This window comes from Arachis stenosperma, chromosome 4 (genome assembly GCF_014773155.1).
Source record: "Arachis stenosperma cultivar V10309 chromosome 4, arast.V10309.gnm1.PFL2, whole genome shotgun sequence".
NCBI classification, from domain to species: domain Eukaryota; kingdom Viridiplantae; phylum Streptophyta; class Magnoliopsida; order Fabales; family Fabaceae; genus Arachis; species Arachis stenosperma.
The window spans coordinates 76,725,621-76,739,014 of NC_080380.1; the positions used below are offsets into that span (position 1 = coordinate 76,725,621).

The 13,394-nt window shown below is 36.3% G+C and overlaps 1 pseudogene; it reads right to left on the reverse strand.

Moving 5' to 3' along the window:
- Positions 1-669: 669 nt before the first annotated feature.
- Positions 670-13,394, reverse strand: part of LOC130975113 (uncharacterized) — a 67,683-nt pseudogene continuing 54,958 nt past the window's right edge.

Here is a 13,394-nt window from a genome sequence, read left to right on the forward strand (position 1 = left end):
GCGATTTCACTTTAGTGGCCCACGAGCAGCATCGGCGTGCACGCGTACATGGAGCGTGCGCGCCCCTGAACGCGAAGTAACATATGACAAATTTTATATCATTTCGAAGCCCCAAATGTTAGATTTCCAACGCAACTGGAACCGCCTCATTTGGACCTCTGTAGCTCAAGTTATAGTCATTTGAGTGCGAAGAGGTCAGGCTTGACAGCTTTACGCTTCCTTCATTTCTTCATGAATTCTCCCACTTTGCATGCTTTTCTCCTCACTTCTTCCATCCAATACTTGCCTTTTGAACCTGAAATTATTCAACAAACATATCAAGGTATCGAATGGAATTAAAGTGAATTAATTTTAGCTATTTTAGGGCCTAAAAAGCATGTTTTCACATTTAAGCACAAATCTAGGGAGAATTACAAAATCATGTTATTTCATTGAATAAATGTGAGAAAAGGTGATAAAATCCCCCAAAATAAGCACAAGATAAACCACAAAATCGGGGTTTATCATCGGGTAATTCTGATCTTTGAACAAGTCGGTCATCTTGACTTTGATCAACCCGGGTCGTGCAGCTCGACCCGAGGCATGAACACCACTTGTTCCATCATTTAAATGAGGATCTGGAATTAGAGCATCTAAATCTTTTTCTTCTCCATCTTCGTCAGCAACAATTCAATCTTCATTAGAGTCCAACTCATCAAGACTATAGTCATAATCAAGACTTCTTCTAGTTTGTTTTTTCTTTGCTAATCTTGAGTTTACAACATCATTCATGGTTTTAGCTTTCAAACGGTTTCTCCTTTTTGTTTGAACCTTTCAAAAGTAAATAAAAAATATTAGTCAAATAATAAGATAGAATTAAGGAATTAACAACCGAATTTATAAAAGTAAAATGCAACTTATATTTAATTACTAACCATCTAAAAAGCGTTCCAATTACGTTCACATCCAGATGAATTACATGTCAAATTCAAGACACGAATTGCAAATTGTTGGAGCTCTGGATGCTGATCTCCATAAGAATCCCACCATTGAGCTAGAGTTTTAGTATAAATTGTATTTTGAGCTATTTTACTACCAAAAAAAATCTTTTTGAGTCTTAAAATCTTCAAGCTGAACATCCATCTTAATGATTAAATCTGGATTTTCTGTCATCCTTTCCATACAAGCATAAAACTGCTTCTTAAGCTCATAAGCAATTTTAAAACCAGAGCTATAATGAATTTGAGGATTCAAATAATAGCCTGCAGCATGCAATGGCCTATGAAGTTGGTTGCCCCATTTTGCGTCAATAATATCCCAAATAGGTATGTAACTAAAACATAAAAAAATTAATAAATTAGTTACAAAATAAACAATTTTTTCAGAATTGAAGTTGAATCTAATTCCAAATTAATGGTGTTTCCCCACCATACACATATAAGCATGGCGTGCCCCTACCTTGTGGTATTGCATTTTAACTTTGCTCCTTTCTTTTTCCCATACATTATTATTATTATTAACCTATTCATGAATAGTTTCCTAGCCGTTCAAGCAAGGCTACTATATGCCACACAGTCACACACCATTCAATCTTCAAAGTTTTCAAGTCTCTCTGGCTTTTACTTTTCTACATCTGTCGTTATTATATTTTACAATTATACTTTACACGTATCATTCAACATTATGTACAGCTCTTTTATGCATTAATTAAAAAAAATAATTAGACACTTTACCATGTCTTGACTCCTTGAAATGCATCTCGTATTTTCTCCTTTGCACTTTTCATTTATTCATAAATAAAACCCATTTCTGGCTTTTCTTCTGAATCCACCATACGAAGCACATGAAGAAGAGGGTAGGCAGCCCTCAAGCAAATTACCACTTCTTTCCAAAACACCTTATCTAACACCACACTTGCAATTATCTTTCCATCTTTTGTCTTTGCAAATTTACTAGAAGTCTATTAATCAGAAAGAAACATTCTTATTAAGGAACCCTTGTTGTCATTGAGACATCCCAAAGTAAGGTAAGAAGTTACAAAACAGGTCATACCTGACCTCACCAAATCTTTTTCCTTAGTGTGGATGTGTAGTAGTGCAATAAGAGCAGTTCTAGCATATATGTAAGTAGTAATCTTTCTACCTTTAGAAAGTGTGTCCTTGTGAATTGTTGCTTTTTTTTCCATGTCTTCTAACATTAAATCAATGCAATGTGCTACACAAGGCATCCAAAACAAATTTTTTCTCTTTTTCATTAGCATTTCTCCTGTAGCTTTGTAGTTAGCCGCATTGTTGGGGACAACTTGGATGACATTTTCTTCACCAACCTCTTCAACCACATCATCTATCATTTTAAAGATTTTATCAGCTGTCTTAGTAATATGAGAGGCATCAATAGATTTCAAAAAAATAGTCCCTTTAGGACTATTAACCAAAAAATTTAGGATAGTCCGTCTTCTCTTATCTGTCCAACCATTAGTCATTATTGTGCAACCAACCTGCTTCCAATATGCTCTATGTTCCTCTAGTGATTGTTGAACGAGCTCCATGTATTTCTTTAAAAGAGGCACCCTTAATTCATGGTAGAATAGTGGCTTGAATCCTTGTCCATATCTTATAGCTTTCTCAAATATTCTACTGTATTCCGCGCTCCTTGAAACATTAAAAAGGATGCCATTGTTTTAGAAAAAAGCACTAATCTCTAAACATATTCCTCTCTCAAATTCTTCTTAAATATATTGTTGATTGTTGTTTGAGTACTAATGCATGTCTTCTTGAATATGTTGCCATATAGTTCTTTTTCCTTTCTTTTTTCACCCGTAGTGTCAACTTTATTAGTAGCTTCACCTGAACTTGCTGATGACGGAAAATTTGCATCCGCATTAACTACCGGCAAGTATACCAGGTCGCATCAAGTAGTAAAACTCACAAGAGTGAGGTCGATCCTACGAGAATTGATGGATCAAGCAAATTTAGTGGGGTGATTAGTCTAATCAAGCTAATATTGAAAGGTTTTGGTGAAATTTAATCAACAGAAAGTAAATTGCTAGAAATTTAAAGTGCTAAAAGCAAAGTGCGGAATGTAAATTGCGGAAACTTAAATGGCAAGGAACTAAATAACTAAAAGTAAAGAGCAAGAAAGTAAAAGAGCTAAAATCTAATATCAAGAAAGAATGTAAATGACAACGGAAAGTAAATTGCATGAAAAGTAAATGGAATTTGGGTGCTGGGAATTAAAGAAAGCCATAAATCAAAGCTATTAAATGGAACTCAAAGTAAGCAAAGTGACGAACACAAAGAGAAAAACTCATTAGGGATTAGAGATGTCATAATCCACCATGAGTCAATGGGTTTCAACTCCTTTCTCAATCATATGAGGTAAATCTATGGCGCATTGGAATTGATTGAGTCCCAATTCCTTGGCAACCCAATTTCTCTAATCACAATCAATTTGCCAATTTCTTGATCTAATTATCATGAGAAGAGGTTAAGTGCATGTCTCTTATCCATGAGCCACACAATTTCTCAATATCTCAATTCCTCCCAAATGATGTTGATCAAGAGAATTATGAGAGATAAAGCTCCAATTTTAATTCCCATGATTCCCCTTCCGAGGCTCACATGAAAATTCATGGATCTAAACCCCCTTCCAGAGTGAGTAGATCAAGATGAACATAGAAGATATCTCTTAGCCATAACAAGCGAATTGAGAAGAAGAATAATTTCATTCAATCATGGGAATTACAATAGAGCTCCTCCCCTTAATGAAGTGGGATTTAGTGAATCATAGCTCTAAGAACACTTGCAGGAAATTAAAATTGCATGAAAGTAAATTGAACTCAATACGAACTGAATTGTAAAATTGTAAAGAAGAAGTGCAAGAAATTGAAATTGCATAAAATTAAATGAAGCTCAATACAAACTAAATTGTGAAATTGCTGAAGAGAAAAGTGTATCTAAACTAAAAATTCTATACTACGCTCTCTGGAGTCTTTAGTCCTTCAAGAGAGCTCTGGAGTCTCTAATCTTCCAGCCTTCGAAAGCCTTCTTTCTAACTTCAAAATTCTTCATATATATACTCTTCAAAATATGGGTCTTCAAGTACTTGGATGTGGGCTTTTGGCCTTGGTTGAAGTAAGCTTAGAGTGGCTCTTTGTGACGTTGACATTTGCGTTAGTTCACTAACGTTCACAAGCTTGCATGGGTACCATTGAAAATGAAATTGCCCTTGGCGTTGGTGACCAACGTTTGTGCACTAATGGTGGCACAAACTTTGTATGAATAAGCTATTGGGAGTGTTGCCACTAACATTGGGCTTAACATTGGTGGCACCAACGTTCGTCTGGTCATGCGTACGCGTGACCCAGCGTTGGCATGCAAACGCTAGAGTTCAAGACAAAACATTGGCGCACCAACACTCCTCCCACGTGTGCGCGTCGCCCACGTGTATGCGTGGAGTGTCAATTTCCACGCTCACGCGTACGCGTCGCCCACGCTTCCGCGTCGCAGCCAATTTTTTCAATGCATTCCTTGAGATTTTGTCGAAGACGTTGATGAGCAGCGTTGGTTCACCAACGTTCCCACCAATGTTGGGAACTCTTTTTTGCTTAGTAACGTTGCTAGCAACGTTGGTGAGCCACCCTTGGGCCACCAACATTGCATGTTTGGCCTTGGAGCGTTGGTGAACAACGTTGGTGAGCCAAATTTGGCCACCAACGTTACACCCCTTTTGTAGCAACGTTGTTAGCAACGTTGGTGAGCCACTTTGGGCCACCAATGTTGCTCTTAATGCTTGGAACGTGAAAGAGCATTGCCGTCGGCTAAGAATTTCTTCTCGGTTAGAGGAAATAAGTTCGTTGCAAGTATAGTTCCAAACTAACAAGCAATGCTCAATCAAAGTTTTAATTTGGTTTTGTCACAAGTACAAACTCCAATGAAAATTAACCGAAGTATTCAAACCTCGAGTCGTCTCATAAGGAATTGCAATGAAGTGATCAATTATTGGCTATGAAGGAACAAGCGGGGGTTTGATTTGATAAAAGGGCAAGAAAATAAAGGGGCAAGAAAAGTAAATCAAGTAACTAAAGAAAGCAAGTAATAAAGAGAGACATTCATGGCAAGGATTGAGGTTATAGGCTTTCGACCCTAGTCACTAATCATAACAATAATTAACAAGAGCTTATCTTATTTCGTCATCTCTAACAACGAAAAAAGGTACAATGTTATCTTCGTATGGGACAAAGTCAAATAAGACTAGTTAATCTTAATCCAAAAGTCATAATCAACTTACTAATTCAATTAGCAAAAGATTAGAGTCAATGGAAACAATATTAACTAACAACCCTAGATCACCAATCTAATTTGGGTATTCATGACTCAAGATTGCCTAATTCATCTTTCCAAGCCAAGAATGCTCAAAGATCTACTCTAACATCCAACCAAGCATTTTGTCAAACACTTGGAAGGCATAAAGGAAAGCATAATAAATTACAAGGAAAGATAAAATCTACAACTACCTAATGCAAGAAAAGTAAAATTAACAGCTCAAAATAACAAATAAGGAACCTAAAACATGAATTGCATTAAATGAAAACCAAATCTAACAAGAGTGCTCATAAACATAAAAGAGGCTAAAATAAAGAAAATAGCAAGAGTAGCTAGAAGAATTAAAGTACTAGAACAAGAAATTGAAAGGAAAACAAGACGAAAGCAAGAATTAAAACCTAGATCTAAGATGCAATTGACCTAAGAACCCTAATTCTAGAGAGAAGAGGGAGCTTCTCTCTCTAGAAAACTAACCTACATGATGCTAACCTAAAACTAATTGCTTCCTCTTTGTCCAAGCTTGAATTCTGCATGAAATAGCCTCAGGAATGAGTTGGATTTGGGCCTGGGAAGCTCAGAAATTGCCCCTAGCTTTTTCACTTTAATGAGGTCACGTGCTGGTTATGATGCGCACGCATGGGTCACGGGTACGCGTCATCTAGCATTTTCCTTCTCATGCGTACGCATCATGTCACGTGTACGCGTTGCCTGGAGGACCTTATCTTCACGCGTGCGCGTCCCTCTAAGAACTCCAAATCCTTGTTTTTCCAAGAATTCTCCACTTTGCATGCTTTTCTCTTCACTTCTTCTATCCAATACTTTCCTCATGAACTTGAAATCACTCAAAAAACACATCAAAGTATCAAACGGAATTAAAGTGAATTAAATTAGCAAATTAAATGCCTAAAAAGCATGTTTTGACACTTAAGCACAAATTTAGGGAGAATTACAAAATCATGCTATTTCAATGAATAAATGTGAAAAAAGCTGATAAAATCCCCTAAATTAAGTACATGATAAACCACAAAATTGGGGTTTATTAAACCTCCCCGCACTTAAACCAAGGATGTCCTCATGCTAAACTCAAGAAAGAAACAAAGGGTATCAACATTTATTCAATGCAAATTATCTATGTGCAACCTACCTACATACAATCTATCTAAATGAATACAACTACTTGGTCAAAATTAATCAATTTCCAAGAATACATATATAAGCATAAGGGCTAAAGGTATCTCAATGAGATCAAATCTACAATTGATTGAGTTATTAGAAGATTTTTCAAACTTGCAAGAAAAGAGATGATCATAGGTGAAAACATGTAATTAAGCAATCGAACCCTCACCGGATGTGTATTCGCTCTAGTCACTCAAGTGTATAGGGTTGATTCTCTCAATTCTCCCCTAATCATGCTTTTAAAGATTTGTTTTTTTATCTAACAATCAACAATTTATTTCATGCATGCATACAAATATCATGAGGCCTTTCCATAGGTTGTAATGGGGCTATGGTCAAGGTAGGATTGTATATGGTTAAGTGCACTAGAATTTGAATCTTTGATTAACTTAAACTTTCCACCTAACCTATGACAACCTATACAATTTAAACAAACCTAACTACGCATTCTTCACTTTTTCACACACTCATGCATTCTCTTTTCTTTTTTTTATCAAAACCCATATGCATTGATTATTATTGAGCTTCACTTTAGGGGCATTTTGTCCCCTTTTTATTGCTTTTCTTTTTCTTTCTTTTTTTATATTTTTTCTTTTTCTATATATATATATATATATATATATATATATATATTCTTTTGTTTTTCTCTTTTTCTTTTGATGAATTATATACAAGGATACCAATGCATATGGTTTACACATAATTCATACTTGAGTATGTACCCAATTCCCAAAATTTTTAACAAAAATACAAAGAATGCACTTTGATCCCAACCAATCTTCCCAACTCTCCCACAATCAAATGATAAACACTCTCACTAACCTAAGCCAATCAAAGATCCAAACAAGGGACATTTATTGTTTTTCACTTAAGACTTGTAATGTGCTAAAATTAAGGACAAATGGGTTTTGCAAAGGCTCAAAGTTGGCTAACAATGGAAGTTAAAAGGTAGGCTATTTGGGTAAGTGAGCTATTTGAAATAATGGCCTCAATCATATAAGTGCATTCATACAAAAAATAATGGAAATAAAGAATCAAACAAAACAAAGATTACAATCATAAAAGAGAATAATACACACAAGAATGAAAATAAGTGGTTATATGATGTAACCACACAATTAGGCTCAAAACTCACATGCTTGTGTTCTTAGCTCAAAAATCATGTTCCACAATATATAATTCAAGCAAGTTCAATGAGTTTTTTTTTTCAAATCAATTGGGGTGCCCTATAGATAAAATCCTTGGAAAACTTCATTATTTTGATTAAGCTTATTATATATATATGCAAAAATAAGAAAATGCAACAAAAAATTCCTAAAAGACCTAAGAATGAAATGCAAAAGTGTTGGGATTAGAAATTTGTCATCCAAAAGCGCCGACTGGTTAGATGACCTCCCCACACTTAAAACGCTGCACCGTCCTCGGTGCATTCAAAGATGAGCAAGGGGGTACGACAACTTTCCGAGTTGCCACCTTCAGCTGGTGGATCAACTAGCTACTGCATGTTCTTCTCCTGCTTCCATTTTTGCTTATGACAAATCATCTTGAGCAATAGAAAACAGGATAGTAAGAAAAGTAAATGTGAAAGCAAGGAAGCATAAATTGTTAGAATTAGGTAAATCACTAGAATTGAGTGAGTGAATTAGTGTGACATTAATGAAACAAGTTTGTAAGTTCTATGTTTACGCGCGGTTTAGAATACACACACTAACATAAATAGCTATGCCACAATTACACAAAAGAAACATACACTTCACTCATTCTAGTGTGCTTGAAATACTCTAAAAGACTTGAAGGTTAAGTCAACCAAACAAGTAGTGAAGAAGCATGAAAGCACTCAAGCAATTGTGAAATTGGATAATGAATGGACATTGATTGATGTGTAAGTAAACTTTGTGAACCGAATGAAATATAGAGCTCACACATCAACCAATGACACATTTTGAGGTTTATTTGCAACACCTAAGTGACATAGATGTGGAACACATGTGTGCTATGGAACATAGGAAAAGGAAGATAGAAGTGAAAATCAATCACATAGTAGACATGGTCCACAAAGCTTAGAAAGCTCAAAAATATGTCCCTAGGTAAGCTTTCGATCCAATTTCACAATCCTAAAATCTCAATGCATGAAACGGGTAATGTAAATAAAGGTCAATCATAACAAGTATCACCTAAAAAGATGCATTGGTAATACACTATTGCCTAACAATGGATAATGAATGCATGGTGGCCAAAACATGCAATTCAAAAGATGTAGAGAACTTGAAGGCAATGTCACATGTACTTGGTATTCACAAACATTAAGCATTAAGAACACAAAACCAAGTGATAAATTGTAATCTCAACAAAGAATCCAACAATGAGTGTCAAAAAAATTATGCTAAATTAGCATTCAGTTAATAATAAGCATCAATAAACAAAATTAATAATCCAGCACTTATCATGAAAACAAAAATTAAACAAGAATTAAACTAAATAAATAATTAACTAGCTAACTAAAAGAGATGGTGATATATGGTGATTGGTAGAGTTGCATGATGGTTGGAGAAGGGAAAGAAAAGAAGAGAAGAAAGAAGAAGGAAAGAAATGGAAAGAAGAGAAGAAATGGAGGTGGATGAAACAGGGCACCCCACACGTACGCGTGGTGTGACGCATAAGCGTGGTGAGGTGAAATACGAGCGACGCGTATGCATGGGTGGGTTTTGCTGAAGGCACAATTCCAGTCCAAAACTCACGTAACTCTTTGGAATTTATATGGGAGGTGGAAAGTTTGGAGGCCACGCGTACGCGTGGCTGCCTGAAATTCCTAGTGTCACGTGTACGCGTGGGTGACACGTACGCATGGCATGGTGCTCTGTTTTTCAAAATTTTTCAAGTTCTTGCACCGAACAAAGCATTCCAATCCTCCAAATAGCTACCAAAACACCATGAAACCTTATTTTACATACTAGACTACTAAATAAACCAAATAAACTAAACTAAACATGAAATTAAACTAATTTTACCCATATTTACAAAAAAGAAAAGGGAAAGATGTTACCTGGTGTGGTGTCTCCCACCTGGCACTTTTGTTTATTGTCCTTAAGTTGAACTTATGGGGAGCTCTCATCAGGGTGGCTTGTGCTTGAGTCCATCCTTGAACATCCACCAATGCTTGAATCTCCAATAAGCTCCATCATTCAAAATTAATAGTTCCAAGCTTTGATGGAGTTCTTCATAAACCATGAGATCCCAAAGTTGATCCCCCTCTTGTAAACCGGGAACCCACACTTTGTTTTGACACCCGTCTTTAAGTTGATCACGTTGATTCCCTCCGGGTGGTAAGAAAGTCAAATTCTCACTAAGGCACCAAACTATCCTCCTAGACCCATCCACTTGAGCACTACACCTATCCATGCCCCTAAATTTGAGCTTCCAACCATAATGAGCCTAGATTTACAACGCCAACCACTTAACATCCTTCTCTTACGCTTAATTCTACAAAGCGCCCTAAGTTGGCCATCTGTTTCAAGCAAACCAAATTCGAGTGGGATAATAAAGCTAAGAGTTATGAGTTTTACCTACTCGAATGAAGGATTAGATGGCGGCCTAGGTAGAGAAGTTCCCAACGGTCTTGATAAAGTGCGTTCCATTCCCATCCATCCTCTTCTATAGGCTCCCACCACTTGACAAGGTTCTTCAAGCTCCACCTCTTGCCAAGCTTCCTCAAGTTCAAGTTCTTCTTCACCAATGTCCTCTAGCTCTTCCCCATCACTCAAATCATAAATAGGAGGTTTAGTGAAATTCACCTCATCATCAATTCCAAGTTCAATGGGGAAGGATTCATCAAACTCAAAACGATCATATATTGATGCAAAATCATCATAGATAGGGGAACTTGGTGCTTGCCCCTTTTTTTCCAATTCTTAACTCTCAATATGCCTTGGAGGTTGTGCACTCTCCTCCTTAACATCACTAATAAACCACTATTTTATGGTTTATCTTGTGCTAAATTGAGTGATTTTTATCAAGCCTTTGCACACTTATTCATACTATTTGCATGATTTTACAATTCCTTCCCCATGATATGATATATGTGAAAACATGTTTTCTATGCTTTAGAAATATTAAATTTAATTATCCTTTATTACCATTCAATTCCTTGATATGTGTGTTAAGTGATTTCAGGGATTATAGGGCAGGAATGGCTTAGAGAATGGAAAGGAAGCATGCAAAAGTGGAAGGAATACAAGAAGTTGAAGAAACTGCTAAGCTGTCAGCCTGACCTATTTGCACTCAAACGGACATAACTTGAGCTACAAAGGCTCAAATGATGCGGTTTCAGTTGCGTTTGAAAGCTAACGTCCGGGGCTTCGATTTGATATATAATTTGCCATAGTGGCCATACCGCTAGGCGACGGGAACGCGTGATCCACGCGGACACGTCGCAGTGACAAAAAACCAGCGTAGCTAAATTCGTAAACAGCAATTTCTGGGCTGTTTCTGACCCAGTTTTCGGCCCAGAAAACACAGATTAAAGGCTATAAAGTGGGGGAATCCATTAATTCATTATCATACATTCAAAATTTACTTTTCATAATTTAAATGTAGGTTTTAGAGAGAAAGGTCTCTCCTCTCTCTTAGGATTTCTATTAGGATTAGGCTATGATTTCTTCATATCAGGTTCAATGTTCCTTTAGTTTATTTTCTATTTTTATTTTATTACTTTAATTGATATTTATCTTTTCAATTTATCTTATAAACCTTTCCATGTTAGATCTGGATTTATGTTTAAACGTAGTTTGATTGGGAGTTGATTAAAGGGAGAATCTTGAGTTGGAATACTCAAGAGTTCAATTGTAATTGGGTTTATTGTTGGATCACCCTCTAGTCATTGACACTAGTCCCTCCCAAGGGAGAGGATTAGGACTTGTAACTAGAAATAGCTTCCAACTTGCTTGACTTTCCTCTACCTAGTAAGGGATAACTAAGCAGAGCAACCTTCAATTATTAATTAATCTTGATAAATTTCCAACAATAATAGAACTTCTAATTAACCTCTCCTAATCAATGTTTTTATCGTTATTATTTTATTTCTTTTGCCATTTACTATTGTTGCTTTTTAACTTATACATTAAACCCCAAAACATACCTTTTTCCATAACCAATAATAAATCATACCTCCCTGCAATTCCATGAGAAGACGACTCGAGATTTAAATACTTCGGTTATCAATTTCAAACGGGTTTGTTAATTGTAACAACCAAAACGTTTGTAAGAAAGGACTTTTGTTGGTTTAGAAGCTATACTTGCAACAGAAATTTATTCTAAATTCTAGATCACGCAAAAGTTCTCTCTTCAAAATGGCGCCGTTGCCGGGGAATTGCAAACGTGTGCCTTATTATTGGTTATTGTAAATATTTTTCAAAAAAAAAATTTCAGATTTTAAATTTTTTATCTTATCTTATTTTATTTCAAAATCAAATTTCAAATTTCAAATCTTTTTCAAAAAAATAAAAATCATATCTTTTTCAAAATATTATCTTATCATTTTTCAAAAAAAATCAAATCTTTTTCAAAATATTTTCTTTTTGTTAGTTTTTGTTTTTATTTTCTCCTACTACTATGAACTCTCACCCCTTTGGCTATGAGTCTGGTTACAACTATGTTGCAGGAAGAGAAAGCTATAACAGGAATATTGATGAGCGGATAATTTATACACTTTTTGGCATTATTTTTAGGTAGTTTTTAGTAAGTTTGAGCTACTTTTAGGGATGTTTTCATTAGTTTTTATGTTAAATTCACATTTCTGGACTTTACTATGAGTTTGTGTGTTTTTCTATGATTTCAGGTAATTTCTGGCTGAAATTGAGGGACTTGAGCAAAACTCTGAAAAAGGCTGACAAAAGGACTGCTGATGCTGTTGGATTCTGACCTCCCTGCACTCGAAATGGATTTTCTGGAGCTGCAGAACTCCAATTGGCGCGTTCTCAACGGGGTTGGAAATTAGACATCCAGAGCTTTCCATCAGTATATAATAGTCCATACTTTATTCGGAAATTGACGACGTAACTTGGCGTTGAACGCCAAGTACATGCTGCTGTCTAGAGTTAAACGCCAGAAAAACGTCATGATCCGGAGTTGAACGCCCAAAACACGTCATAACTCGGAGTTCAACTCCAAGAGAAGCCTCAGCTCGTGGATTGATCAAGCTCAGCCCAAGCATACACCAAGTGGGCCCCGGAAGTGGATTTATGCATCAATTACTTACTCATGTAAACCCTAGGAGCTAGTTTATTATAAATAGAACATTTAACTATTTATTAGACATCTTTTGACAGTTTAATCTCTTGACTGTTTAGCCTTTGATTATTCGGTCTCTTGATCACTCAGGGGGCTGGCCATTCGGCCATGCCTAAACCTTTTACTTATGTATTTTCAACGGTGGAGTTTCTGCACACCATAGATTAAGGGTGTGGAGCTCTACTGTACCTCAAGTATTAATGCAATTCTATTTTCTTTTATTCAATTCTCTCTTATTCTTATTCCAAGATATTCATTCGCACCCAAGAACATGATGAATGTGATGATTATGTGACGCTCATCATCATTCTCACCTATGAACGCGCGTGATTGACAACCACCTCCGTTCTACATGCAACCGAGCTTGAATGTGTATCTCTTAGATTCCCCAACAGAATCTTTGTGGTATAAGCTAGATAGATGGCGGCATTCATGAGGATCCAGAAAGTCTCACCTTGTCTGTGGTATTCCGAGTAGGATCCTGGGAATCCGGAAAGTCTAACCTTGTCTGTGGTATTCCGAGTAGGATTCCGGTAATGAATGACTGTGACGTGCTTCAGACTCGTAAGTGCTGGGCGTTAGTGACAGACGCAAAAGAATCAAGGGATTCTATTCCAGCAGGAGCGGGAA